Source organism: Panulirus ornatus, chromosome 42 (assembly GCF_036320965.1).
Source record: "Panulirus ornatus isolate Po-2019 chromosome 42, ASM3632096v1, whole genome shotgun sequence".
NCBI lineage: Eukaryota > Metazoa > Arthropoda > Malacostraca > Decapoda > Palinuridae > Panulirus > Panulirus ornatus.
The window spans coordinates 2,522,298-2,548,382 of NC_092265.1; the positions used below are offsets into that span (position 1 = coordinate 2,522,298).

At 43.8% G+C, this 26,085-nt stretch overlaps 1 long non-coding RNA gene across 1 annotated transcript in view; it reads right to left on the reverse strand.

Annotated features, from left to right (window-relative positions):
• The window catches only part of LOC139762034 (uncharacterized), a 55,941-nt gene that overhangs the window by 24,773 nt on the left and 5,083 nt on the right, over positions 1-26,085 (reverse strand). Inside the window, exon 2 of the long non-coding RNA XR_011715664.1 lies at positions 13,431-13,538. This is a non-coding gene — a long non-coding RNA (uncharacterized lncRNA). The remainder of the gene's footprint in view (positions 1-13,430; positions 13,539-26,085) is intronic.

The following is a 26,085-nucleotide window of genomic DNA, read 5'->3' on the forward strand; positions in this document are numbered from 1 at the left end:
TTAAGAAACGGGAGAAGAACTGTGAAGGAAGAAGGGAGTTAGGGGATGGGATGGGAGTTACGTAGGGAAAGGGAGTTAAGGGGTGGTATAGCGAGAAAGGAACTAGGAGTGATGAGAGATTTACGAAGGAAAGGAGTGAAGGTGCAAGAAAGAAATCAGGGAGTGGGAAGGGAGTGAATAATGGGATGGGAAAGTAGTTGAGGATTGAGGGGAAGTAGAGTGATAAGGTCGTGTTGCACGAGGGTGGATATGGAATGGGAAGGGAGGCAAGAAGTTCATAAGGGGCTGAGAAGGAGGTTAGGGAGATGGTAAGAGTAAGACAAGGGGGAATTACGAATCATACGAGATTTAGGGTAGCAAATGATGGGCTTTGCTGTGGCGCGGAGGAGCTAGGGAGGGAAGGAGGTCGGGGATGGGAGGATGGAATCTTGTAATTAAGTCGACTTAAAGGGAAGCCGGTGATTATGGTACGTTAACAACTCAGTATTGTACGAAGTGGCTTAATATATGTATATATATATATATATATATATATATATATATATATATATATATATATATATATATATATATATATATATATGTGTGTGTGTGTGTGTGTGTGTGTGTGTGTGCAGTTACATTGTGTATACGTAGGATCTTGGGATATGTTGAATCGGTGTTTGTGCTGCTGCAGGGATGGCTTTAAATGGTTGCAGGGATACTTTAAATACTTTTAAAAGTGATGTTCATTACTTTCCAATTCTTTGTTCATATCGTGGAGTTACTGTTAATAAGATTCAGTAAAAACCTTTAATTCCTTTTCTTACAAAGGCTTAATTTTTTCACGTATTTATTTCTTGAAAACGTCAGTTTTCCAAGTTACTTCCTAAATTATTCACACTGTACGTCCATCCAAACTATTTTCTAAACATGTAATACATTTACACTTTCTTCCGACGTTGAAAAGTCAGTGAAGTTAGTTATTATCTGAGATAAGAGTTCAGCGTTCGAGCTTGGCTCCCGATACGTTATCATTCCAGTTATGGACGGAGTTGAGGAACTAACCTCCACAAGCTGACTACATTCCCTGTTAATCGCGAGCCTCCGTAACATTTCCTCCGTAGCTCCCCCTCACCTCCTCATTCCGCCCGCTGGGGACTGCATAAAAATTTGTCTCTAATTACGGCATTAAGCGCCACAATCTCCCCTACCGGCGGTCTGGCGGATCTTGGCAACTTCTTCGTCGATCTTAATCGTACGTCACGGCCAAAAACCCGTGACGTCATCCGTTTGGTAGCGCTTTACGAGACAGGCTGATGGTCCGACGGTAACTTTTTCGCCGTAATGCTGCCGGGTCATGACACAGTCATACTCCCGTAATCTATCGCCCCCGCCAGATGCTCTCCTCGCTCCACGACGCAGGAGGAATTCCCCTCCCTCTCCCTCTCCCTCTCTCTCTTTCGCTCTACGTGGATCGCTGTTCCTTAGGAAGAGAATTTCAAGAAATTCCTCCTTGTGCAAAATGATGCAAAATGATTGGTTTTATTCTTGCCCTAACAGCAGCGAATTCACTTTGCATTCCTGCCCCTCCTGCGGACGTCGGCGCAGAAGATGACAGAGAGAGCTGAGGAGGTCTAGAGACTGGGCCCCAGTGATGGATCGTCTGTTATATGCTACTAGACCAACTTTCGCACAGATACATCTTGCAGAATATATTGGTCTTAAAAGAGACAAGAATTAAAGATTCCAAACACCTTTGGCACTTAATCCACTGATTCATATTCAAGAGATGTATATATGAGCCAGTCTCCGGCACCTGCATCATCCTCTGGGTCTTAACCATAAACAGAATCTAACACAAATTCGTCTCTTCCGGTACTCACGAAGAAGAAATTTGAATACAACGTCCATCGCCGGGCTTTTGAAAAAAAAAAAAAAACGAGAGTCGGCTACCAATCACCCTCTTGAATCTGTTGCTTATCTAAGAGTCGCTAATCTTCACCTAAGACGATACAGTAAACATGCCAGGCAGCCCACCTTCCACCGCCAATTAACAAGTAAGTGGCTGTCCATCGCCATTGTTTAACACCCTCCGCGTACACATTAACCTTCATAAAAGCATCGTAATAATTTTTTGGCAGAGAGAAAGAGAGGGGGCACCACCCCGGCTCGCCGCCTCCAACATGTGTGGGTATTCGAGTTTATACATATGCGAGCGTGTGTGTGTATGTATGACTCGGTAAAAACCAGCACCCCAGCAGGAGCACAGCGCACACGCTCGCTGATCACAACACAGGGACAAATGTAAGTGGTATCGAACATGCACACGGTGTTTGTAAGTGTATACACGCATTCACACGGTGTTTGTTAGTTTGGAAACACACACATACATACACACACACACCCAGACATACGCAAAAATGCGCGAGGGCAAAAACACGAGCCCTCATCATGTCTCCATAGAAAAACGGAAAGTGTCACACAGCTCACCAAGCGTCCTGGTGTAGTTCAGAAAATGATGTAAAAAAAAACACAATAAATATAATAGACATTACTTATAAAACCATCACAAACCCCGACTTCTACTTCCTCCTCTTCTGTTCCTCTGTGCCACACTTCTGTATCCCTCCTGACTTCTCCTCTACCGTTCTACACCTCTCTTTATCACATTTTCCTTCTCATTGCCTTCTCTTCTGTAGCTCTCTATCTCCCCATTGCCTCTCATATCCTACCTCTATACCACACCTCTCCCTAACATGTACACCTCCTCCCAGAGGTCTTTCTCTGCCTCACCTCCCCATCACTACCTCATACATGACACATGACACCATGTAACTCACACGACTCTAGATTTTCCTGCGGCGAGCACTACTCGCTAGCCATACTTTCTAGCAAAATTTCGTCGTAAGTACTCGCGAGTGAGTAGATACTCTCAAACGTGAAAACTCTCTATATTCCTTTCTTTCGAACTGACAATTCCCTCTTTTTTCTGAGAGCAGAATTCTTCACATCTGCCTCGTGCATATTTTGTTTGTGTTTGTCTGGATGCGTTTGGACCAGTCTCTCTACCTCTCCCTGTCAGAATTCATGTCTTCTCCTTCCCCTTACTCTGTCCTCTTCTGTCTGGTACACATTCATCACCCGCTCACTACGACACTCCGCCACTCTTACCCTGCCAACGGTCTACCATGACAGGCATAATGACGGGTGACGGTAGTTATTTCCGTCATACATCTCTTCTCCACCAACCCTCTCCTCTCCCCGCTCCTCCTCACCCTGTCAATATCGACTTGGAGTATTTGCTTTAGGTTTTTGTGTCGTCAGCGCGGCCTCCAGAAACGGCTTAGAACAGCTGGGAAAAACTCGGCTTCAGAGGCTGCGCGTTGTGTGTGTGTGTGTGTGTGTGTGTGTGTGTGTGTGTTTGTGTGTGTGTGTGAACTCGTTAGTGTCGGCTCTCCTCCGTAGCATTTTCCATCTACTTCAAGATTCCATTTGTTCAAACGTATGAACCCTTAAGTAAAGCAGACGACGGTAGTTTCACTTGTATTTCTTTTTCAGGATTCCTTTTTGTGCTGATACTATTTTCTAGTGATCTAGGCTCAAGTTGGTCTTCAGGGAATGACAGCTACGTGTAAGTTCGAGGTGTGCGGCTACCTCGCATCTTGACCATGTCACCATGTGGTTCGAGGGAGTGAAGCCTTTAACAAAACATGCATCAACTCACCTGAGTACATTTCTCTTGGGAAAAGGAGGTTATAGGTAATGAGTGAAGAAATGTTCAGTCTTCCTGGTGTTCTGTGCAAAGAGTCCAGGATTTCCACCCAACATCTGGAATGTCAGGGCTTCAGCCTGAGGATCACCAACCTTGCTGGAATGATTCGATATCTTTTGGCACCACACTTGAACTTGAGCCATCCTCAACACCTGCCTTGGGTTTTTCAGTTTTTCATAAGAGATCGCACATGGCGATCATCTTGCCAACCAAGCGTTCACCTGCCTCATGCGCAGGTTTTGAGGAAAGAGACGAATTTTCCTGGCGTACTGTTGCGTTTTCTCTTTGTTTACAGTGCCATCTATTGAGGAGCTTCTTCGCTTGTAAGTTCAGATGTCGTAAGAAGTGTGGTCGCAGAAGTAGTCAGTACAGTAACCTGGAACCCAAAGTCTGGCTGGTGCAGGTATGTTTGGCATATCTATATCCATAACAGTAAAGCTCTGATCTTTCTTCAAGCTCTTTTGTCTTCCAGTCTTTCACCATCACACTACGTCTGTCATGTGATCCCATCAAATAACAGTCAAATCGGTCTCTCAGCCTGGTGAGACTGTGACCTCTTCATCACCACATAACTATGTGGTCAAACCCTCGAGACAGCAGTGGTACGTACCAACCTCACCAAGTGCTTCATCCCTGACCATATCAATGATGTGATGGTGATGAGACATCCACGTCTCCACCACACACATCACCCTCACTCTCTCACTCGTCACTACACTCTGTGGATGTTTGTTATCGTCCTTCAGTGTTACACTTCTACTCTTTGTTTGTAAGGAAGGGTGGGAGCATGGAGGGGCTAGCTGTTGTGTGGGATCCTGTGAAGTATAGTGGATTGCGGGAGGATAATTTAGAAAGGGAGAGTGTTGCGTAACGGTATGTTACATAGGAAGTGTGTTGCGTGGGTGGATAGGGGGTGTACTGCGGGAGAATGATGTGCACAAGCGTGGTGCGTAGTGAGTGTGTTGTGTGGGGAGGGTGTAGTATGGAAGAGTGTTGTGTACAGGGGTGGTAGGTGGGGAGATTGCTGTGTGGAAGGGTGTGGTGCTGGAGAGGACTATGGCATTATTCTATACGGAAGTATGGCGTATAATTATTTCCTGAGGGAGAGTATTATGTGGGGGATTCTTAAGAGGAACCATGATTAGTGGGAGAGTGTTATGTGAGGGTTTATTGAGAGGGAACATATTATGTGGAAGAGTGTTGTGCAGGAGTCTTAGGTTAAGTGGGATGTAAGTTATGTGGAATAGCATTGTGGAAATGTGTCATGAGCAAGTGTGTTATGGGGAAGTGTGGGTGGGTGTGTGTGTGTTACAATGAAAGTAAATTGTTGTGGGATTGTGTTATCCCGGAAATCTTGTAATGTGGGAGTGAGTTATGATGGCACTACCATGTGAGTGTGGTACAAAGGCTTGGTGTTGCGTGGGAGAGCGTTACAATGCAGGAAGGTATAACTAAAATAGATATGACATGTACTTCACGTGATAAGAGAGGTGCTTCTCCCTTGTGTATAACCTGACACATATGACCTTCTAAGACTGGCAGACTGAGACATTCAGACACTCATCCATGCCATCAACAAGACCTTCTTCTCCCTCACCTTTACCTCTTCCTCTCTCTCCTCCCTTCCGCACCCTCCCTCCCGCCCCTTACCCATGAACCCCTCCCTACTCCACCCACCACCCCAGAACCAGTCCCCCCCTTCCCTGAGTGTCCATTACGCGGCCGTTCGGGGGTTGTCATACGTAGGAAGAATGCCAGGCTGTGATAATGCTACGTGATGCCCGACACTGACTAATACTCCCTCTTGCTGTTCCATCAGCTACCTCCACCTCCCCCTCCCCCTCCCCACCCTATAACCATACTCCTCTCTCTCTCTCTCTCTCTCTCTCTCTCTCTCTCTCTCTCTCTCTCTCTCTCTCTCTGTGCCGTACCTTCATCCCCTCTCCCTCCCCACTTTACAAGTTCCCTCCCTCCGAGGCCATCTTGTTCCCCCACGAAGTTAAGTGGCTCAGAAGAGGAGCACCTCATACTGCTGCTCTGCTCTGCTGATCAACACTTAAGAGAGAGAGAGAGAGAGAGAGAGAGAGAGAGAGAGAGAGAGAGAGAGAGAGAGAGAGAGAGAGAGAGAGAGAGAGAGAGAGAGGAGTATGGATATATGGTGGGGGAGAAGGAAACGGAGAGAGAGGAAGGGAGAGAAGGAAAGATTATATATTTTGCTTGAGAATAATTACCAACTTGTACGGTGTGGAGAGGGAATTCTAAACTTGCTCGCTGGGCCCCATCCCTTAAAATGTGTGTGTGTGTGTGTGTGTGTGTGTGAGGTCGGGAAGGTGTGGGTGGAGCGGAGGTACTTGGGACAGTCTTGATACAACAGGAATCAATCCACTTCCAGTTAGATATAACTCGTTTGCGGAGACTGGCTGGGACTACCACCAATGTGTAAAAAGAAATACACGATGGAAGAATGAAGGGAAAAAGCATTTTCATTGCTCATGGCGTGAATATGCAGGCAAGTGTACGAAGAACTTCAAGGGATAGAGTGAACTGGAACTATGTGGTATATAGGGTATGACGTGCTGTTAGTGGAGTAAATGAGGGGGGCATATGGTGCAGCCGGGGTAAACCATGGAAAGATGTGTGGGGCCTGGTTGTGGATAGGGAGCTGCGGTATCGGTGTATTACACATCACAGCTAAAGAATGGAGTGAGCGGATGCAGCCTTTCTTCGTCTCTTCCTGGCGTTACTTTGTTAACGCAGGAAATGGCGAACAACTATGAAAGAAAAATCATACATATATGAATTCATATCTCTATCTATTTCTAACTTCTTATCTATCGCTGTGATCTCTCATCATCAGGAGGAGCACAGCTGGCCTCCCTCTGCGGCACGTCCTGCACCACAGCGCCCTGAGGACCCGCTACAGCGAGTTAACACAGGCCAACTGCACTTCGATAACATCACTTTCCTGGGCCATTCAGCTACGCGGATGAATCCCTGATGACCTCATTACCCGACGTTGCTTAAGGGTTCAGCAGATGCCCTCTGATGTCCCCCTGGGCGAGACATTTAGCTCACGGTGTGAGTAGATCGGCAAGGCGCTCTCCAACAAGGAGAATATTATCGCGAAATTGACTGGTGGAATAAAACATCTTTTCATAAGTCATGATCATGCGTTGCCGAATGCATCCCATGGCTTGTATCACACACCTACACCCTGATGTTGGATACATGGACGAGTGGGTCACATATATAACCAGGTGTTTCATTTACGTGAGCATACACACACACACACACACACACACACACACACACACACACACATATTCATCCCAACGTGGTGCTTGTAAAAGTCGTCTCCCTTCTTGAAGGAAGTTGGAGTCATGAAAGTGACATCTTTGATTTTATAGACTTTCCTCAACAGCTGAGTTTGGTACCTCACTGTTTAACGATCTCACTGTCGGCTTCGTAAGAAAGCGACACTTGGCCCTTCACTGCCGGGCACAACAAGATATATTTTTTTACGTGTTGTGAGCTTAAAAAGTTTTTTCTTTTTTCACTGTTCCTCCTTATGAAACAGTTCATAATAAAGTGAACGTACGAAAAAAGCTATCAGCGTCCTAAGCGCATGACTAGACAAACATAATTCATCGTCTGGACTTGCGACAAACGTATCTTTCTTTTAGTGTTTGATCTTACGACGCAGAGAGCTCATCCAGCATAACTCACGGCGTTTGTAATGCGTTTTTACGACACAGTAAACTTTTTTTTTCTTCAAATTTGTGAGTTTACGGGATAAGTAAATATTCATTATTGTTCATATATGACACAAGAAGGATTCATACTGTTGCCCAACGTGCCATGACCTGGGCAGCAAAGTAGGTAATGAAATTTGACATTATTTACGTCATAAAAGATACACAACGAATCATCACCTTGCGTACCCACCTTGACACTGCAGATAGAGTGCATATATCACGAACGGCATCACTCCGTCACAGTGTTGGCACGAACGCCACCCGTCCGTCATAAAACTGGCAATGTGTACGACACGAACGCTACCAGCCCGTCATTACCTTGGCCGTGTCTATGACACGAACGCCACCTACCCGCCATAACGTCGTCATCCGTGTCTATGACACGGACGCCACCTACCCGTCATAACGTGCAAACGTCTTCTGACATCGTAAGACATATTCAGTAATTAACATGTCATAAAATGTCGAAATTTACAGCTCGGCGGATGCCTACTAAGAGAGGCCAGGGGGTCCTTCTTGCTGGGAGAGCTCGTCATATACCTGTCACATTAGGTGAGTGATGAAGAGCTTGGCCAGCGTGTGGCTTAGTTCTTCTGGGAAGAATGTGCATGCATGCATGCAGACACTACAGGAAGACCAAATATAAACTTGAGCTGGTTTGACGGTCACCAAGAATGCCTCATCTCCTCTCACGGTTACGTCTTCGAAAACGATACGTTTACGCGGACACAATCATACGTCCGTCTGCATGTGGGATGAGAGGAGCAGGCGGCCGGTAGCCAGGGATACGACCTCCACGTGTCATTTCCTGCAGGATCGGTACGATTCCTCATGTTTGCTGTGTAGGGTTGTGCACGTGCGTAGGATGGGATGAGACACGCTCTACGGGGCTCCACCCGAGAGTCGTTGATGAGGTTATAATCCCCTTTACTGAGGACATTTACTGCCTCAATTAAGGCTTATGTGAGAGTCAGTGGTATGACTTAATCACACGTTGAGATGTTTGATGTAAATCATCCTGTGACGTGGAATACACAAGTAACACAGATGAATCCTACAGAATACAAAGGATTTCAAACGGCAGTTGACCGAATGATACTTTGCCGTTTAAATTCCTTTGTATAATAGTGACGGTGGTAATAGTGATGATGTTGAGTGATGGTGAAGGAAAACACCGGCAGGAGGAAATGGCAGTGAGGGGAAGGGATAGTGGCAGAACGTAATTTCTACAGATGTCTCTTTTTAAATTGCGCTTCTTTTCCTCTGTTCGAATCCCTGCAATTATTCACTCATCTAAGTGTACATGCACACACACACACACACACACACACACACACACACACACACGCACACACACACAAGACAGTCGGAAAGCCAATATGACACCAGGATTGAAGTGCCAAAGAAAATACGAGAGCCCGTCACACGTCTTTTTTTCCCCATAGCGTTTCATATTTAGCTCGAAGACTGTGGTGGGGTGTGAGGTGGGCAGTGCCAGGGAGGTGTGTGTGTGTGTGTGTGTGTGTGTGTGTGTGTGTGTGTGTGTGTGTGCACAAGCGCACGTGTCCTGCTTGCGTGTACGTATGCAAATACCTATTTGTACACTATGTGGGGCCCTCATTTCTTAAACTTTCTCCAGTATTATGAAAAATGTTCAAACTTTTTTGCTGCCATCAGAATTCAGTTTCATCCTTGAGTTTACTTCATTCATGCGCCATCATGTCACCAAGAAGGCACTTCTCCACATTCCCTCCAGCAAGTTGCTTCATTTCAATCCATGGTTTCTGGTTGTTCTGTCTCTGTATACTTCAGGACAACTGTTCACTGACGACATCATGAAACTGGTTTAAAAACTTTGAAGGCTGTGATCAAATTACTATTTACTCTTCTCTCTTCCAAGGTTGACAAATTTATGATCTTTCACTGTAACTCGACCATCTTAACTCTGTTACCATCTGTTTGTTCTCTGTGCTTCTTTAACTGCGGTGACCAAACCCGATAAGCTTATTCTATATTTGGCTTAACATGCATTGTGAATAGTTTGCAAAATATTTCTTTCGCCATGTATCCGCCTACAGACACAGTCTATGTCATCTAAAATTCTCCTGAAGTAGGTATCTGGTGACAGGATAGGTACAATGTCGCCATCCAATTCCCTCACACATGGGATTCCTGTAGATTACACTGGTATGGAGGCCTTCTTTGCCTTTTCTTCATCGTTTTACAAAACCGTATCATAAATTGTATCAAAATGATGCAAAGAGAGTTAAGAATTTCGATATTCCATTCCTAAGCGAGGTAAATGGTGTAATACCTCCAATAAGTATAGTATGCATTCATAAAGAGTTAAACCATTTCGTTAAGTATCTGAACCTATTCCAAAGTTGTTTATGTCTCATTTCATCTCTTGATTCTCTGTAACAAAGGATGTACTCCAGTGAAAAAACAAAGCATCAGATACCTTTACAACGAATCCGAACCCTTTGTCGAAAATCTCACCCTATTAGAAAACGAAATTTACGCTGCAGTCTGCGTGGCCAAGCCTTGTAACACGCCACTGAACCCACTAACATTCACCACTAAGATTCGCCATAAGTCAGGCAAATAAACACCGATCTCCCACTTAGATAGGATACGTAGAGAGAGAATGAGAGAGAGAGAGAGAGAGAGAGAGAGAGAGAGAGAGAGAGAGAGAGAGAGAGAGAGAGAGAGAGAGAGAACCAGAAAAAAAAATAATCTAATGGCCAGTCCCACCCTAAGCAAACAGAGGTAATTGCAATGTCTCCACACCAGTGCGAGGGACGGACGGGGCTGGAGTTATGACTCGCTCATTTGGCCTGACTTATGAACGGCTTCCTGACGTAGGGCTGAGGGGGAGGACAACGAACAGGAGGTGGTTGAGATATACACCTCACTCGGTGAACACAGTCAAAAGGATAGACTTGTTCTGCCGGTAGCTACCGTTCCTTGGGGTAGAGACAATAAGTACACGGTCTTTATCCCGCCTGCTGCTTAACGAGCTGATTGGGTAATTGAATGATTATGTGGCTCCCTAGGTGACTGATGACGTGACTGTACGTGGGATAAATGGGGATCAGATTAGACCGTACGACACCTCGGCGACAGACAGTGTCGTCAGTGTTGACTCCAAAGACTGTAGGAGTGACAGTCTACGTGGCTAACTTCCTGATTAACTGTGTGGCTGACGACTGGCTGTGTCTATAACTTCCTGACTGACTATGTTGTTAACTGGCTGATTGATTAACTAGCTAATTGGCTGGCGAGTTGTGTGACTAACTGGTTGACTTTGTGATTAACTGGCTATTACCTATGTGGCTAACCGACTAGTTGGCTGACCCACTTTGTGACTAGCTGGTTAACTGACGGTGTAACTAATCAACTAACTGTGTAGCTATGTAACTGGCTAACTGCGGCTAAATGCTAGCTACCGATATGGCTAACTGTATGGCTGATTTTCTTTCAATGACCGATTAACCGTCTTTCTGTTTGAATGATTGTATGACTAACTGCCTGAATGACTGTGTGGCCAACTGGTTGACTGACTGTGTGGTCGACTGGCTGACTAACTATGCTGTCCAATGGCTGACTGATTGTTTGGCCATCTGGCTAAATGACTTTGTGGCCAAAAGACTATCTGAATGTTTGGCCAACTGGGTAACTGAATGTATGGCCAAATGGTTGACTGAATCGCCGATGGCCTTAATGTGAGGGACTGGATGGTTATATGGTACGATGTGATCCTTAACACAAGCCGATTACTTGGCACTGTGTGTGTGTGTGTGTGTGTGTGTGTGTGTGTGTGTGTGTGTGTGTGTGGCAAGGTGAGTGTGTGACTGGCTTTCCGGATGCTGACAAAGTGGTGAGAGACTAGCGGAATCATATGTGACATGGATAGACTGGTGGCACTTGTTAATGACTGTGGCATCGGTCTAGTAGAGCGATTGGTCACCAGGGTGACTGTACCTGACAGCTCACGGGAATACGAACTCAATATCTGAGATTACGACTGCCTTACCGCGCAGAGAAAGCTGATAAACTGACCATTTATCTACATGAGCTGGCACACAGCCACGATGAGAGATAACGAGTCTTAAAACAGATCATAGAGAAACTGTCAACCATTAGTTACCGGATGACATGAATGTAAGGAGGTTGGCTAAAGTTAAATTCGTGTTGTTCACGGTCCATCTCCATCACCAGTGGGCCACGTCTCGTGGGGTTTGAGTAATTACAGAATATCTTGTTCGTTGTTGCATAACACCCTTACCTACTGCATAGAGAACGTCGTGTTTAACCCTCTAGACTGGCCTAGAAACCTTGTATCGTTAGCGTTTATAAATGTGCTCACCAAAAGCTGAGGCGTCTGACTGTACATAGATACATTAATGATACTTCCTCTGAGCAACTAAGCCATATTCACGAGGTCTTATTCGTCTGTGTAAGGAGTACTGCTTTCATCTTCTAGGGTGAAGTGATGTTGCTTCACCCTCTCGGTTCTACAGCGATTTGTTTCGGCAAGTATTCTCTCGCCAGGTGTGTGTGTGCGTGTGTCAACGAGGCGACTCATTGTTTCTTCCTACTGCTTGTTTGTGGAGACCAGCTGATCAAGGACTGGTCTTCCTTCCACACAAAGCCAGGGTGATGAATAACCCCCTTCCTCTCATTGTTATGCTTCTGTCAGTGCAAACATTATATGCTTTTGCGTACTAATATATATATATATATATATATATATATATATATATATATATATATATATATATATATATATATATATATATATATATAATGTACGAGAATATGTATCTCGTAAAGATAACCTTGAGTGTTTATACATAAATGAAATACAGTCACCATAAACAGACAGAAACTAAAAAACTGCATCCAATTTCTTTACATTGCCTCTCATCAGAGGGCCAATATGACCTTAAAATCTTACTTTACGGTGACATGTATATAGAGGACATATAATCCAGCATGCAGATTTGTGAGTGAGTAATGTCACATTATTCGAGGAACATCCCTCAGCCTTCGTATGATATTCGCATCTTAAGATAGACCTGATCGCCGCTGGTGTGCCAATGTTATATTTATAGCATTCCAAATCGAGGCAGGTCTATTGATAGACGACAGGGCATCAGTCAGGAAGTTCGTCGTCAACCTCGTCAGGGTAAATCTGACCCACCACAAGGGACGTGTGCCACCAACTCCTGCTAACTGACTGATCGACATCATACGTTATCTATCGTCACCAGGACGTCTGGCCACAACATTCATCATACCCGGGCATTAGTCGACGATGTAATTAGTCAAGATAGAAACGTGCACGTAGAGGACTAGATTAATGTTGTATACCACTAGTGTGGTATACTAGTGTGCTACCGAACTCCTCCTGCTCGATGTTACACCGCGAGTGAAAAGTCACTTTAGGTGAAGGTTTACCACTGGGAATACAGTCTCGTCAAAGAACTTTAAACTGTCAAGGAGTCTATCCGTACCTGACTACTGAAAGCAGCGCAGCCCAGGGATATGTGAGCCTTCAGAAAGGTCCTGGTAACACCAGTACTCTCTCATAGAAAATGGTCTCAGGGTAAAGATAAATAAAGCAATAAATATATGAAAAGAAAATAATTCTGGATATACATCAAGGTTGCGCTGCTTTCTAATATCATCATTTTGATTACTGACGGATATAACGTCACAGTGTTGTGAAGTGAGGCCAGGCATCTGGATGGGGCTGATACAAGACAACAGTCGTAGTATATATATATATATATATATATATATATATATATATATATATATATATATATATATATATATATATATATATACACGAGAAGGGAAACTAGTGAAGCGATCTGCGTCACGTATCACACAACATGTAAGATATGACTTACGTTGTCATTTCCTCGGTCAATTTTGCAGGTTTGTATCTGGCTGCGACAACCCTACATGAACAAGCTCAGTGCCCACCAAGCAAGTGTCCAGCCTCAGGCCATCATCATCTGTAAAAAATAAAGCTTTCAAACTACTGACATTAACAAAATTATTATAATAATGAAGAAACTTGTATGCAGTAAAGGATGGGTCATTAGCTACCTGTTTGCCAATTACATCATTACCAGCTCGTAATGACTAGTTGCCCGTAGAATCGAGCCACTGATGTTAATATCTAATTGCAGCGTACAGTCGCTCTGAGTCAGCCGCGTCGAAGCTTTCTTTATTTATGTATTGTTTTGGTCTGTCTCTCGTGTGGTTAAAGTCGGATTCGTCTTCATTGTGGACGTGCGTGTGTTAGGCTGGTGACGGCACACTGCCGCCCCTGTCAGACTGAATTGTGGTTCATAGCTATTGTTACCTTGTACTGAATAGAGGCACACACACACACACACACACACACACACACACACACACACACACGGAAGCATCCTTGATAGGTAGGCTCTATGAAATCATATAGAAAAAAAAGGAATAACGGGAACTGTAGATTATGGAGACAGACCTCAGCGCTTTATAGTCGCAATTCAAGAGAGCTGGTTGTCATGTATGTGTTCATGGCTGGTATAAGTATAAACACTGTGACATGATTCATGTTTGCCTAATATTCCACAAATGACGATCAACGGGAGGATCAGTCTAGACACCTCAACCCGGGAGTAGGTGTCCCAGTACACTGCTGCTCGTTTCCCGAAAGTTTACAATAGCGCTGCGCTACTCAGGCATGATTTCCACTTGGCACAGAGTCCGGTAAGGTATGCGATAGATAACACAACCATCTCGTTTGTGAGTGTCGCATCATAACCCGTCGTCCACGACCGTCCTTCCCTTGGATGCAGAGAGTCTCATGGGAGGACGCAGATGATCCCGCTGGTTACAATCACTTCACAACCTTCACAACTAATTCCTAGATGCATTGTGGAATGATAAATCTGAAGCCTCAGTGAGACGGAGAAGTGCCGAAGAATTGGTCTGTGAAGAATGGAGGTTGTCTTGTCAACAGGACTCGAGCAGGTGCAGTCCGGTAACACCTCTTTCATACGCTCTTTTACTATCAAGATTGATTTTAATGCTTGTATTGTTCATAAGTATACAACCTTGTCTGTAGAGCCAAATTGTTCTCAGCAGAGTCATAGGTCACTGTGGAACTTAACATACGCAAACAACAAAAATCTTTTCACACAGTCCTCATGAAAATGACAATTTATTTACGTCGAACGAAATCTAAGTAGACAAAAAAAAAAAAAAAAAGAGTAGAGGTAATTTATTTTGCGAATGAGTAATTATGATTCTCTCTCTCTCTCTCTCTCTCTCTCTCTCTCTCTCTCTCTCTCTCTCTCTCTCTCTCTCTCTCTCTCACTGAGTCATAATTTTCTGGTCCAGGATTCCCAGTATCACTGTGCAGGTTCAATTCTCGGTTATGATATTTTCTTTCTCGTTCCTTTATCCTAACAAACACACAATATACCAGTCAATACATCAATCAACTTTACCCAGTATGATAATTATTCACGTCACAACGATTACATAGAATTAGTCTTAGTTACCCTACGGTAAAATGTTGCCATACGATTAACCGATAACATGACGTTCCAAAAAAATTGAGCACTGTTATGTTTCAGTGGAATAAGACCACTTGTCTTTTGTTTTGGTGTAACACAACAAAGACCGCTACATCCTCCTTTCATCACAGTCTAAAACATTTTTCCTTTAAGAATATAAATTACGTTTTCGCTATTCTGCTTACAAGAACACGACACTCTCTGCTGCGTCGTGAGCCCACAGTATGAAGTGATCCTCACTGTCATGATTTCTCGACAACTGGATGACGTGTGTGTGTGTGTGTGTGTGTGTGTGTGTGTGTGTGGGTGTGTGTGTGTGGGTGTGTGTGTGTGTGTGTGTGTGTGTGTGTGTGTGTGTGTGTGTGTGTAATGCTAGTAATAACACTGGATCTCGACTGATTACAAGAAAACTTGTGAAATACAGCAAGATGCATCCGGCCTTCCAGATCTACCTATATCGGGTCAAACGCACTTTCATGTAACTGTCCATCTGTCATGAGAGGCTGGAGCTGAACCCGGTCATCAGTCGCAGCCTTCCATCAAACCTCACCGTAAATCTTGCTGCGCCGCGCAGAAAGAAAACAACACCAGCACCAACCGCTGAATTTTCAGGTCATAGAGAAATATGGCGTGAAAGGGTCTACAAAGGATGTCCTTGAGATACCTTATCCAACTTTAGATTTCCGAATAACTATTTGTGTTCTGAACGAAGGACACTACCAACAGAGGCAGAATTTTCCACTTTCAAACACATCGTCTAATACGGTGAGGTGGGAACGCAGCCTAAGTGAAGTAACAAAGTGACGTGAGTGTCTTGAAGGGAAGACCGAGTCTGTTGTGTCCGAGGGTAAGGTAAACATTGTTGTGATATAAAGAGAAGCAGTACAGGTGAGGCGGGTGTTTGATGAAGAGGTAGTCTGGAGTGTGAGAACCAAGAGTGCTTTAATTAAGCAGTTCAGCGAGGATGTTCAGTATATCCTCTTCTCAGCCTATGATAAGATGAAGCATGAAGAAATGAATGGAAGCTGAGTACATGGTAAACAGCAGTATATATGAAATACACATAACAAAAGATCTGTTGTCTTATGACGAGGTTATTTGCAAGTTTATAGACTAACATTTCAAAATTCCTGCCTTCAACTTCCTCCTGCGAACGGAACGACCATTAGAACCGATGTCTGTGGCACTCCACTTGGCAAATCTAGCAGGTCAAAGGCAAGTGTACCGTACAGAACAGGTTAACAATCATTATACATTGTATATACATTGTTCGCTCCGTATGTCGTCTAGTGCTAACACTGAATAACAGAGTCTTGTGTCTCACTTTATCGGATGTCTACGGAAAATGTTCACAGTTATTACACTCGAGGATACTTATGAATCCTCCTTCCTTTCTCCACTCCCCCTCCTCCTCCTCTCCACGCTCGACGCCTCACACCAAAGGCACGGGGTCGCCACATAATCACTATATCAAGGTATCTCTCCTCATCACAACTCATCAGGCGCTAGCCACTCATCACGCGTGTATCTCCTACCGATCAGCCTCTCTGGCCGTCACGAAGCGAGGGCTAAACAGCTCCACGATTAGTATACTATCGTCTCGGGGCGGGACCGGCTACCACGAACTCCGGGGCGAACACTGTGCTCCCAAAAATGACAGCTGAGGGCGTGCACGGGTATTATCTTCCTGCTTGTACAATCATTTCTCGTAAATTTCTAGAGTGGGGTGGGGACGGCCCGGCACTAAAATGTATAATACCCCGGGAACTCTGGCGTTTTTTGTAATACATCTTAATACAAGCACCATCACTTCTCGTAAAGTTGTTGAGTACGTGGGACTTAGCGTATCGAAGGCTGATTCTTAATTTATTTTTTGTTGTTATGAAGAAATATTTTGGTGGTTTTTGCCTGGTGTTCCCCGTATCTTAACGCTAACGTAAGGTCTTTTCTCGTAAAAGCTTAAGAAAGTGGGACTGTTGCTCATACTTACTAGATATAAATTCTTACGCTCTGACAATGGAGAGGTTTACGCTCGTCTGATACAGCGAGAGTCCTGCAGGAATGTTTCCTCCATTGGTGGATAAATCATGAGAGGAAAAAAGGACTCCAATCAGGAGGTCGTCAGTGGTGGTAAAAAGTGATTCTCTCAACGGCTTGGACTTCATATGAACAATGATGCAATAACCTTTGGTGATAACTTTATTGTTGCAATATGTGGCTCGGTACCGCCACCCCACACCCTGCACTACTACCTCCCACACCCCAAATTCGCCCCTTCCATGACCCACATTCCTCCTTTCTATATCACTCATTCCCACCCTCCCAAACCCCACAGTCCCGCTATACACCCTACACTCCCATCTACCACATTCCTCTCTCCACATCCCATACTCCCTAACCCGCTACCACATTCCTCCTTCTCCAATTCCACACTCCCTATCTCATCCCAAAATTCTATATCTCACTCCACACACTGTCTCCACCCCACCTCTCCCACTCCATACATTCCCCAACACCATTTAACACAGCCGTTGCTAGCTTACCACTGGCATAACTGACACCACCTAAGACACTCAGACTCACCCATGCATTGGCACCTGTAGCAAATCTATGACACGTAACACAACCTCTACCGAGTCTACCACCGTTACCAGCATCAACAAATACAACGTCACGTAAAAATGTTACTCTTATCCTGCCACTGTCACTAGCACCAACACATGCAATATCACCAACCACCACTGCAACCAATGCAACACATTATAACACCATTGAAGTCTTTATCAACTTGCTCTTGCCACGAGCCACGCAAAATGAACGTAACACAGTGTAACGCACCAACTTGCTACGTTCCATTGCTGGGACTCACGTAACACAACAGAGGAGGGCCACCATTTATCTACCAGCGTCCTCACCAGCAACATGCAACACAAACACGAGTATCAACATCTAGTGAGTCAAGCAACATATAGTGTTGCTCACCAAAGTCATGACGTTATCCTTTGACTTGAAGTGACTTGTAATGGTCAAGGAGAGGACGACTTCTGTGACCTGACATGATTGATTGGTCAGTACCTTCTTCCATACCCTCACCACCTGACCACTCCAGCTCGCCCTGACTCCTTCACTCCCTCACCTAACCATTCATGGCTCGGAAACAACTTGTGCACATCGATCATCAGGTGTCTCCCCACCTCCCGCCAGCACAGATACGGTACTCACTCGACAATAACTCATTTCAAGATACTATGCAACGTCTCTTTAAACCACTGCACTGTGATGGAATCAGAGCTCATCCACGGCCTAACTTTGGACGAATCACACACGATTTCCTTCACCTAAACACCTGACCTTCATGACGTATGTTCAGGGCCTCGCCTAGGTTTGGATTTTGTGTGTGACAATCGGCCTGCAGTGAACCCAAGTTGTTCATCGTCCCCTTAAGAAGCAATCAATCGATATATATAAATATATATATATATGCTTATTAGTTATAGTGCTTATGCGCCAAGAAACGAGAGAAGAGAGGAAGAGAGGCGAGTGTTTTGAGAGGAGCTGAATGTGTGTAGTTTGAATGTGAGGGAACGGGTATTAGTGATGAGTGATTTGAATGCGAGAGTGAGTAATGTGGAGGTTCAGGGTGTAACTTAGGGGATACAGAGTACTCAGTGAGATGAATGACAACAGTGAACAGCTTGCAGAGTTACGTGCTGAAAAATGACGGGTGACTGGGATTACCTGGTTTAACAAGATGGACATACGTAAGTATAGGTGGGTGAGGAGGACACGTAGTAAGCGGTCATTACTAGATTAAGCGCTAATATGTATGCGTGTAGAGGAGAGACTTTTGGATGTAAATGTGCTGAGAGGGGTATCCATTCCTCAGGATTAGTTCTCTGACGCCCATCTATCGCAAACATATCCCCATCATGCTCAAGATACCTTCCACAATTACATCCGTGCCATCAACATCTTTCTAATGTACATCATCACTTCCTCAACCAGATCATCCACATTCTTATCTCCCTCTCTTGTATCATCATCATCATTATCATCATCAACTTCTCCCAACATCATCGTCTCACCACATCTTCATGTTTCGCTGACAGACATCGATGCGTTAGCACTGCCAAGTCGCATGTCACCCTGCTGTAATTTCACCACAAAAAAAGGGGAAAAAAAAAAACCCACCCCAGGTTGCCCGCTGAGGGGGATATGATTAATATATACGGAGGTATGATTCACCATGATACCTGCCTTACCTCGTTCGGGGTCCGTCTTGGGACGCCGGCCATGAATCACTACATTCCTCGAGGAGGAACATCGCTCGAGTTACATCTTGGGACTGTGAAGGGTGTGCCGCTGTCACTTGAGGCAGCCCAAGACGTATGTCGCGTATCGTTACTTCCATCTTTATATTTCCAATCTTCCTCCTTGATGGTTCTCATTCTCTAATTTTCCTTCCTCCTCCTCCCATAGACTTCTTCCTTTACCTCTGTTCGCGATTTCCGTTTTCTGCTTCACTTACCCCTCCCTTTTCCGTTTTTCTTTCTTTCCTTCTCTCATTTTCTTTTCCCCTAACTCCTACTCACTCGTTATCTTCATGATACTCTTCCTCTCACTGTTCTTCACGTAACTTCCTCATACCCTCCATCATCATCCTCCTCTCCACTGCCTCTCCTCCTTTCCCCCATCTTGCTGTTCCTCTTAGTTTCTTCTTCGACCATTAGGTTTACCCGGTCCGTGCTGGCCGGAGTTCTGATAATCCCGGGGTCAGCATTACTGCACGATACAATTACCGCTTTACGGTAAGATTTATGGAGTCGGTGGTTCGAACGAGGCTGGCTCACCTGGGGTAATGACAGGTAGTGATTCGTGGTGGGTCGCCCGCGGTGCTACACCGAGTTCAACTTTGGGGTACACGTCCGGGTGTCGTGTCTGGCGGATGGCCTGCTAGCTCATGTGTATACTGGCGTTCATCTGGCGAGAGACCAGATAAAATGATGAACCATTACAACATCCCAGTACCATAAAAGCATTATCAAATGTCAGTTATTTCAATATAATTACGGATTTTTTTATTCACGTTATTAATCGTAACTTATCTTTTTATTAGTTTATCACTTATTTCTTCACGAGCTGCAGCGACATACAAACAAGTGGCAATAATGGCAGTGTTAATTTGGTCATGTGCCTACATAACGTTGCCATGATTCGTCATGTTATCATTACCTGTAGTCTGCTCGCTGGTCATGGCACGCATGACGCCCTGACAAGTGTCGCTTTCATAAATTTTCATATATTTTCAATTTTCAGACAAAAAAAAAAAAAAAAACATAATTTCATCTTTTTTTTCTATGATTCTAATTCTGAAGTTACTTGTCCTTCTGTTTCCTGTATTTTTCTCCAAATATAAATACTTCTTTTCTAGCTAATACTTATCGTCCAAACATATGTATATATAATGGCCTTCTTCTTACAGTCTAATGTATTCATAAAATCTATAATCCAACATAAGCACATATCTATATTGCAGTCTTCGTACTCTCATGACATATATCACTTTTAACCGAAGGACTGCTCGTAGAGAATCAATAATTCTTAAACACAATCGAATAGTTTCTCATAATATATATATATATATATATATATATATATATATATATATATATATATATATATATATATATATATATATACACATAGGTGTATGAGTGACTATATGTGCACGATACACGTCCGCGTAACGTCTCTGCATATTGACTGGCTGTGTTCTATATAGACGGATCACCGGCCATCGGTATAACCCAGTGGCAACAAGCCTCAGTCTCAGCTTGATCCTTGTGTCTCCGACGACAAGTATTTAAAGGACACGTAACTTTTCTCAATATATAAAAAGCTGTTTAAGGATTACGAGCACAGATGTCAAAACGATGGAGCGAGGACGGCCGTTCAAGGTGAGACCCAGAAACTAAACTTTAACATTAAAACTGGTTTATGGAAATATTTCAAGAACGACTTCACACAGCAAATGGACCCTGAGTGACCAAGTGAGTAATGATGATATATGATTACGAAGGATGTGACAACCTACCTAGGAAATTAGTATATATATATATATATATATATATATATATATATATATATATATATATATAATGTGTGTGTGTGTGTGTGTGTGTGTGTGTGTGTGTGTGTGTGTGTGTGTATGTGAGCTAAAATACTTACACCTGAAAAACGAGATATGATTAGAAAATGAACTTCTTGAGACCTAGTACAACCCTACACCCACACCTGTAGCAGTGAGGGAGGTGTAGCAGGGCAGGCACCACACCTGCGCGTCCCGTTGTGTTGGAGGGAATCCATTAGAACCAAATGACAATATCTTTTGTTAAGATTCTGGGGCTTGCACGTAGGCCGTTAGTCTTATGATGAATGAACCTCATTAATTTCAACCGGCATTTAAGTGAGATTTACACACACACACACACACACACACACACACACACACACACACACACACACACACACACACGAGACACAAAGTACGAAAAAGAAGTTCCCTAAAGAAAATTGAGACAGAATGAGTAAGCAAGGTGGTAACGACAGGAACCGAGGAGGGTCAAAAAAAAAAAAGAAACAAAAAAAAGAGACATTAAGAATAAAATGGCTTACAAGTTCGATGCTATTTATGCGTCAGCCACACCAATTATGCGAAGTCCCTTGAGTTAAGTGGATAGTACAGTATAATCTTCTAGATTTTTATCACACCGACTACCAAATAATAGCTAACATTAACTTTATACATATGAAAATTACTTTATCTAACACCTCTATGAGTTATTGGTCACATTCAGGTTCTTAGATGATATACAAACTAAATCTTAGCGTAGTAGGGAATAAAAAAGATATAAAAACGTCTTTTTTTTATATACTGAAGTTGATTAAGTTATTGATACAATATCGGGGGACACTGCTTAAAGCGCACGCAATTCATAGCAACGACCTAAGGTTAAGGGAAAAGGCCGTTACATGATTATCGTTATAACGTTAGACTTCGTACTTATCAGATTATTGTGGTTGCCGGCCACATCTTAAAGATACAGATAACCTCTTTAATAATACATCTGAAAATAAGCTTAGTAGTTATCACTTTTAAAAGGTTCGGTGTTCTGTTAAAGACACATCATACGGTTTGATAAGTGCACAGTGAGCGTTTACTTCTGTGGTTATCAATTCTATCAGTTCAAAGTTATTAAGAAGACAAAGTGATCTTCGTGTCACTTCTCCGAAGGCACAAGGAGTCGGCGATATAATAATGATGCGATAATGATGAGACGGATTTACTGTGTGGAACTAGAAAATGCTTTCAGCTAAGAACCGCAGGAGAAACTACATGGACCTCGTCAGAAAACAAGTGGTCGAATAAAATTGTTGAAAGCAATCAAAAGCATGGTCCTATCTCCCACAGGCTGTGGAGTCGGTGGAAGTCAGTGGTTTAAGATACTCGAAGATACTCGGGTTGATAAGTTAAGCAAGTGTATTATATCCGACACTACTTATCTTATCTATATGGAGACACTGGATGACCTAAATGAGACAACTTTGGGATGGAGAGACGAGATGTTTCGTCTTTTTTGTGAACGATTTAGCTTTTGTGAACGTGGATTTGAGATGAGCCATGAGAAAATGGAATATACGATTGCTCGCAGACAAGACAAGAGGAGGACATGACAAGAAATGGATAAATAAAAGGAAAAAAATTCTATAGGTATCTTAAAAGTGTGGCATCAAGTGAATCAAGGATGAAAGTTGAAACGAGCAGTACAATCATTCAATACCATCAAGACCCCAGAGCAGGTACCTTATCCAATGATAACATTAGAACATCCTGGAGAAAAAGTGGTATGAATTATATGTAAAGCCATATTAAAACCAGTCTTCTTATACAGTATGGAGGAAATGATGGCGTTGACCAGGAACTTAAAGAGTAAGATCCAAGCAGCAGAAATGAGAATTCTTCGCTTCATTCTGGGAGTAACAGGACGAGGTAGAAGTGGCACAGAGATAAGGAAATATCAAAATATCGTCTTTAATACCACGTATAAGGATATTCAAGCTTCGTTGGTACGGACGGTGAAGAAGATGACACCAGCCAGGTAGACGAAACAAATGATAATGATGATAATGATAATGATGCTATGGTTGTGGCCAGTGGTAATAATGTTGGCGGCACTAATGAACTCTTAACCTGTACTTTTAGATAATGTAATATAAACACTTAGATAAGACAAATAACCCATCTTGACGGAGGGGAAGAAGGTAGCGTCTGCGACACCCCGCCATGGGCTGTCACTGTCTCGCGATGTTAAAAATCCTTGACTATTTCGGACAGAGAAACGCTGGCGCTAAGTGCTTTTATACTCTTGTTGAAGTTGGACAAATAGCTGCCAGGGATAATGCATTTGGTATAAGTGATACCTTGAAGGCTACGATCGGGCCAGCTCAGGGGAGACGTGACACATAAGGAACCATATAACCAATCATCAAGGTGACAGGAAGGAGGGAGCCCCCTACATCGTGCTTAACTGTCAAGGGTCGACACACTGTGGGTCCGTCAAGCCGCGTTTCAGCATAACGTGGCAAAGACAGAAGACCCTTGGCGAGGCCCTGCACGGCCCTTCGTTTTTACTCAGCAAACACAGTAACCCGATCGAGCTGAGACCCTCCGCTGCAATTAATAGATGTCGCTGGCTGTTTGACCGTGTTTACCGAGTGCTGAAAATAGATGGCGTGCGAGTCAAGGGGTTGGCCTGGTTTTTGTGACGGAGGAGGAGAGGCCGGGGGTGATGACATTCCCAAGTGCTCACAGGAGGAACATGGGGTGCACAATAAATTTGGCGGGGATACCGGCACAAATCAAAGACTAAGTGGGTAGCGTTTATGAATTCTCTTCCCTCCACCTACGGTACTCACCACACATCTGCTTCCCACTGATGGGAGGAGAGGTGGAGGTTTCAGTATTTGACAAAATTCTTCATCTTTCAGGTTGTGTGAACCTACAACACAAAGGACTCTTCATGTGACTTAAACCTAGGCAGACCTTCTCAGTTATGTAACTTTCCAACACAGTTAAAACTGATGACGTAAAGTTCATGCGCAAGATGGGAGTTAGTTCATACAACACTGTGTAAGTTTACCACAGCAAAAAATATCTTCAGGCTATTCGAAATGACACAAATTTGTTCTATGTGGTGTGACCACACGACAAGCAAAGTTTACCAGAGGATATTAGCACAAGTCATAACATGTAAGACTGCGACACAACAAGATCCTTGCAGTGGTGTGAGCTTACGACAACATGGCCAGGTTTTCGCAGTTTCCATCGCAGAGCTCGTCTCCTCCTCAGTATGGCGTGTCGCAAACACATCCCAGCGATGGTAGGTTTACCCAATGTGGCGACATATCTGCCTCATACAGTTTCTACGACATCCATCCAACACTCCAGTCCAAGGATACTGAAAGATCCACCGTTCAAAATGACTTTAAGTCGAAAGTCAGTAATCCATCATATGATACCTGACCCTTGGTGACAGTTCTCTCCCATGCGGTAGACCTTACTGCTGTGTTGTGCAAAAGTTCTATGAAATATCATGTAACGTTAGCTTACACTATTTTTGGCCTTCGTCATTAGCTGGCACAACTGCAACTCTTTTCAAATACATGGCCTTGTTTGTGCTGTTGTATTTAGATCCTGTAACAATACAGGTGTTTGATAATGTTCATGTTAAGTTCTGCTGACTCAAAAGTATTTACCATGATCCCAGACGGCTTCAGGGTTCTGGAGACATTACCGGATATTCATCTTCTGGTCTTCACAGAGTAAGTCGAGCACGAGCCATAAATCTGAGACCATTGACCCGCGAAACCAATTTGAGGCCAATGACCCACACCACCAGCGAACCACATAACCGACATGTAAAGAGTGAACAGCGAAACCGACTTGAGACCACTGATCCGCAAGACAACCTCGAGACCTATAACCCACGAGAATGACACGAGATCAAACGGCGAGCGAGACCTAAATGAAACGAGTGAACCGCGAGACCAACATGAAACCAATGATCGAAGATATGATTGACTTGACACGTGTTGGAGGTCGTAGCTTCGTCACCTCTTCCTCCTCCTCCTCCCCCCTCCTCCATGCGGGGTTGAGTGGGGAGGTGGAAATGTGGTCATGTCTTCCCCCTCCAAGCCAACACTCCCACTCGCACACCCCTCCCCTCGGCCCCACCTGCTGATCGTCCGCTGCTCAATTCTGTGAACCAGCGACGCGGCTAGATGTTATAACGAAGCCAAGTTAAAAGAAAAAAGAAAAAGAAGAAAGAAAGAGCTGTACTACTCGTTATTTACACGATGCAGCGAAGAGCAAGAAGAGAAAGCGATGAAAGACGAGGGCGAATGAAAGAAAAACACAGAGAAAACGTGGGTTGAGGAGGCGGCCAACAGTATCTGTGAAGGAGGAGGACCCGTGAGGACGGCATGATGCTCCCTAGTTTGTTTACACACTGCAGGAGGGAACAGCTTAATTGTTTGTTTTGCCCCTCGTGGCCTCTCATTACCACTTACCGCATCGCCCGCCCTTCTTCTCGTTCTTGCACGTTCTGGGTCTTACAAGAGAACGTGTTTTAAGAATACGATCCCAGAACGAATTAAGTGACAGGAGTTTAACACTCTGTAAATATATACTAAAATTTGCCGCTATGACTGCGATACGCAATTTCAATGTGAATATGATAAAAGGTTTTGCTTAACTGCCCATTACTGTCGGATTACAGTCACTGGCTGGGGAGAACTTATCAAAAGTGAAGGAATAGCTTTAGTAGCTCAGTTAAATTATTTACTTTATTTCTTCTTTTACAGCAAGACACAAGTCATGGGCACCGGTTCCAACATCAAGGAGGTGTCTATATATATATATATATATATATAT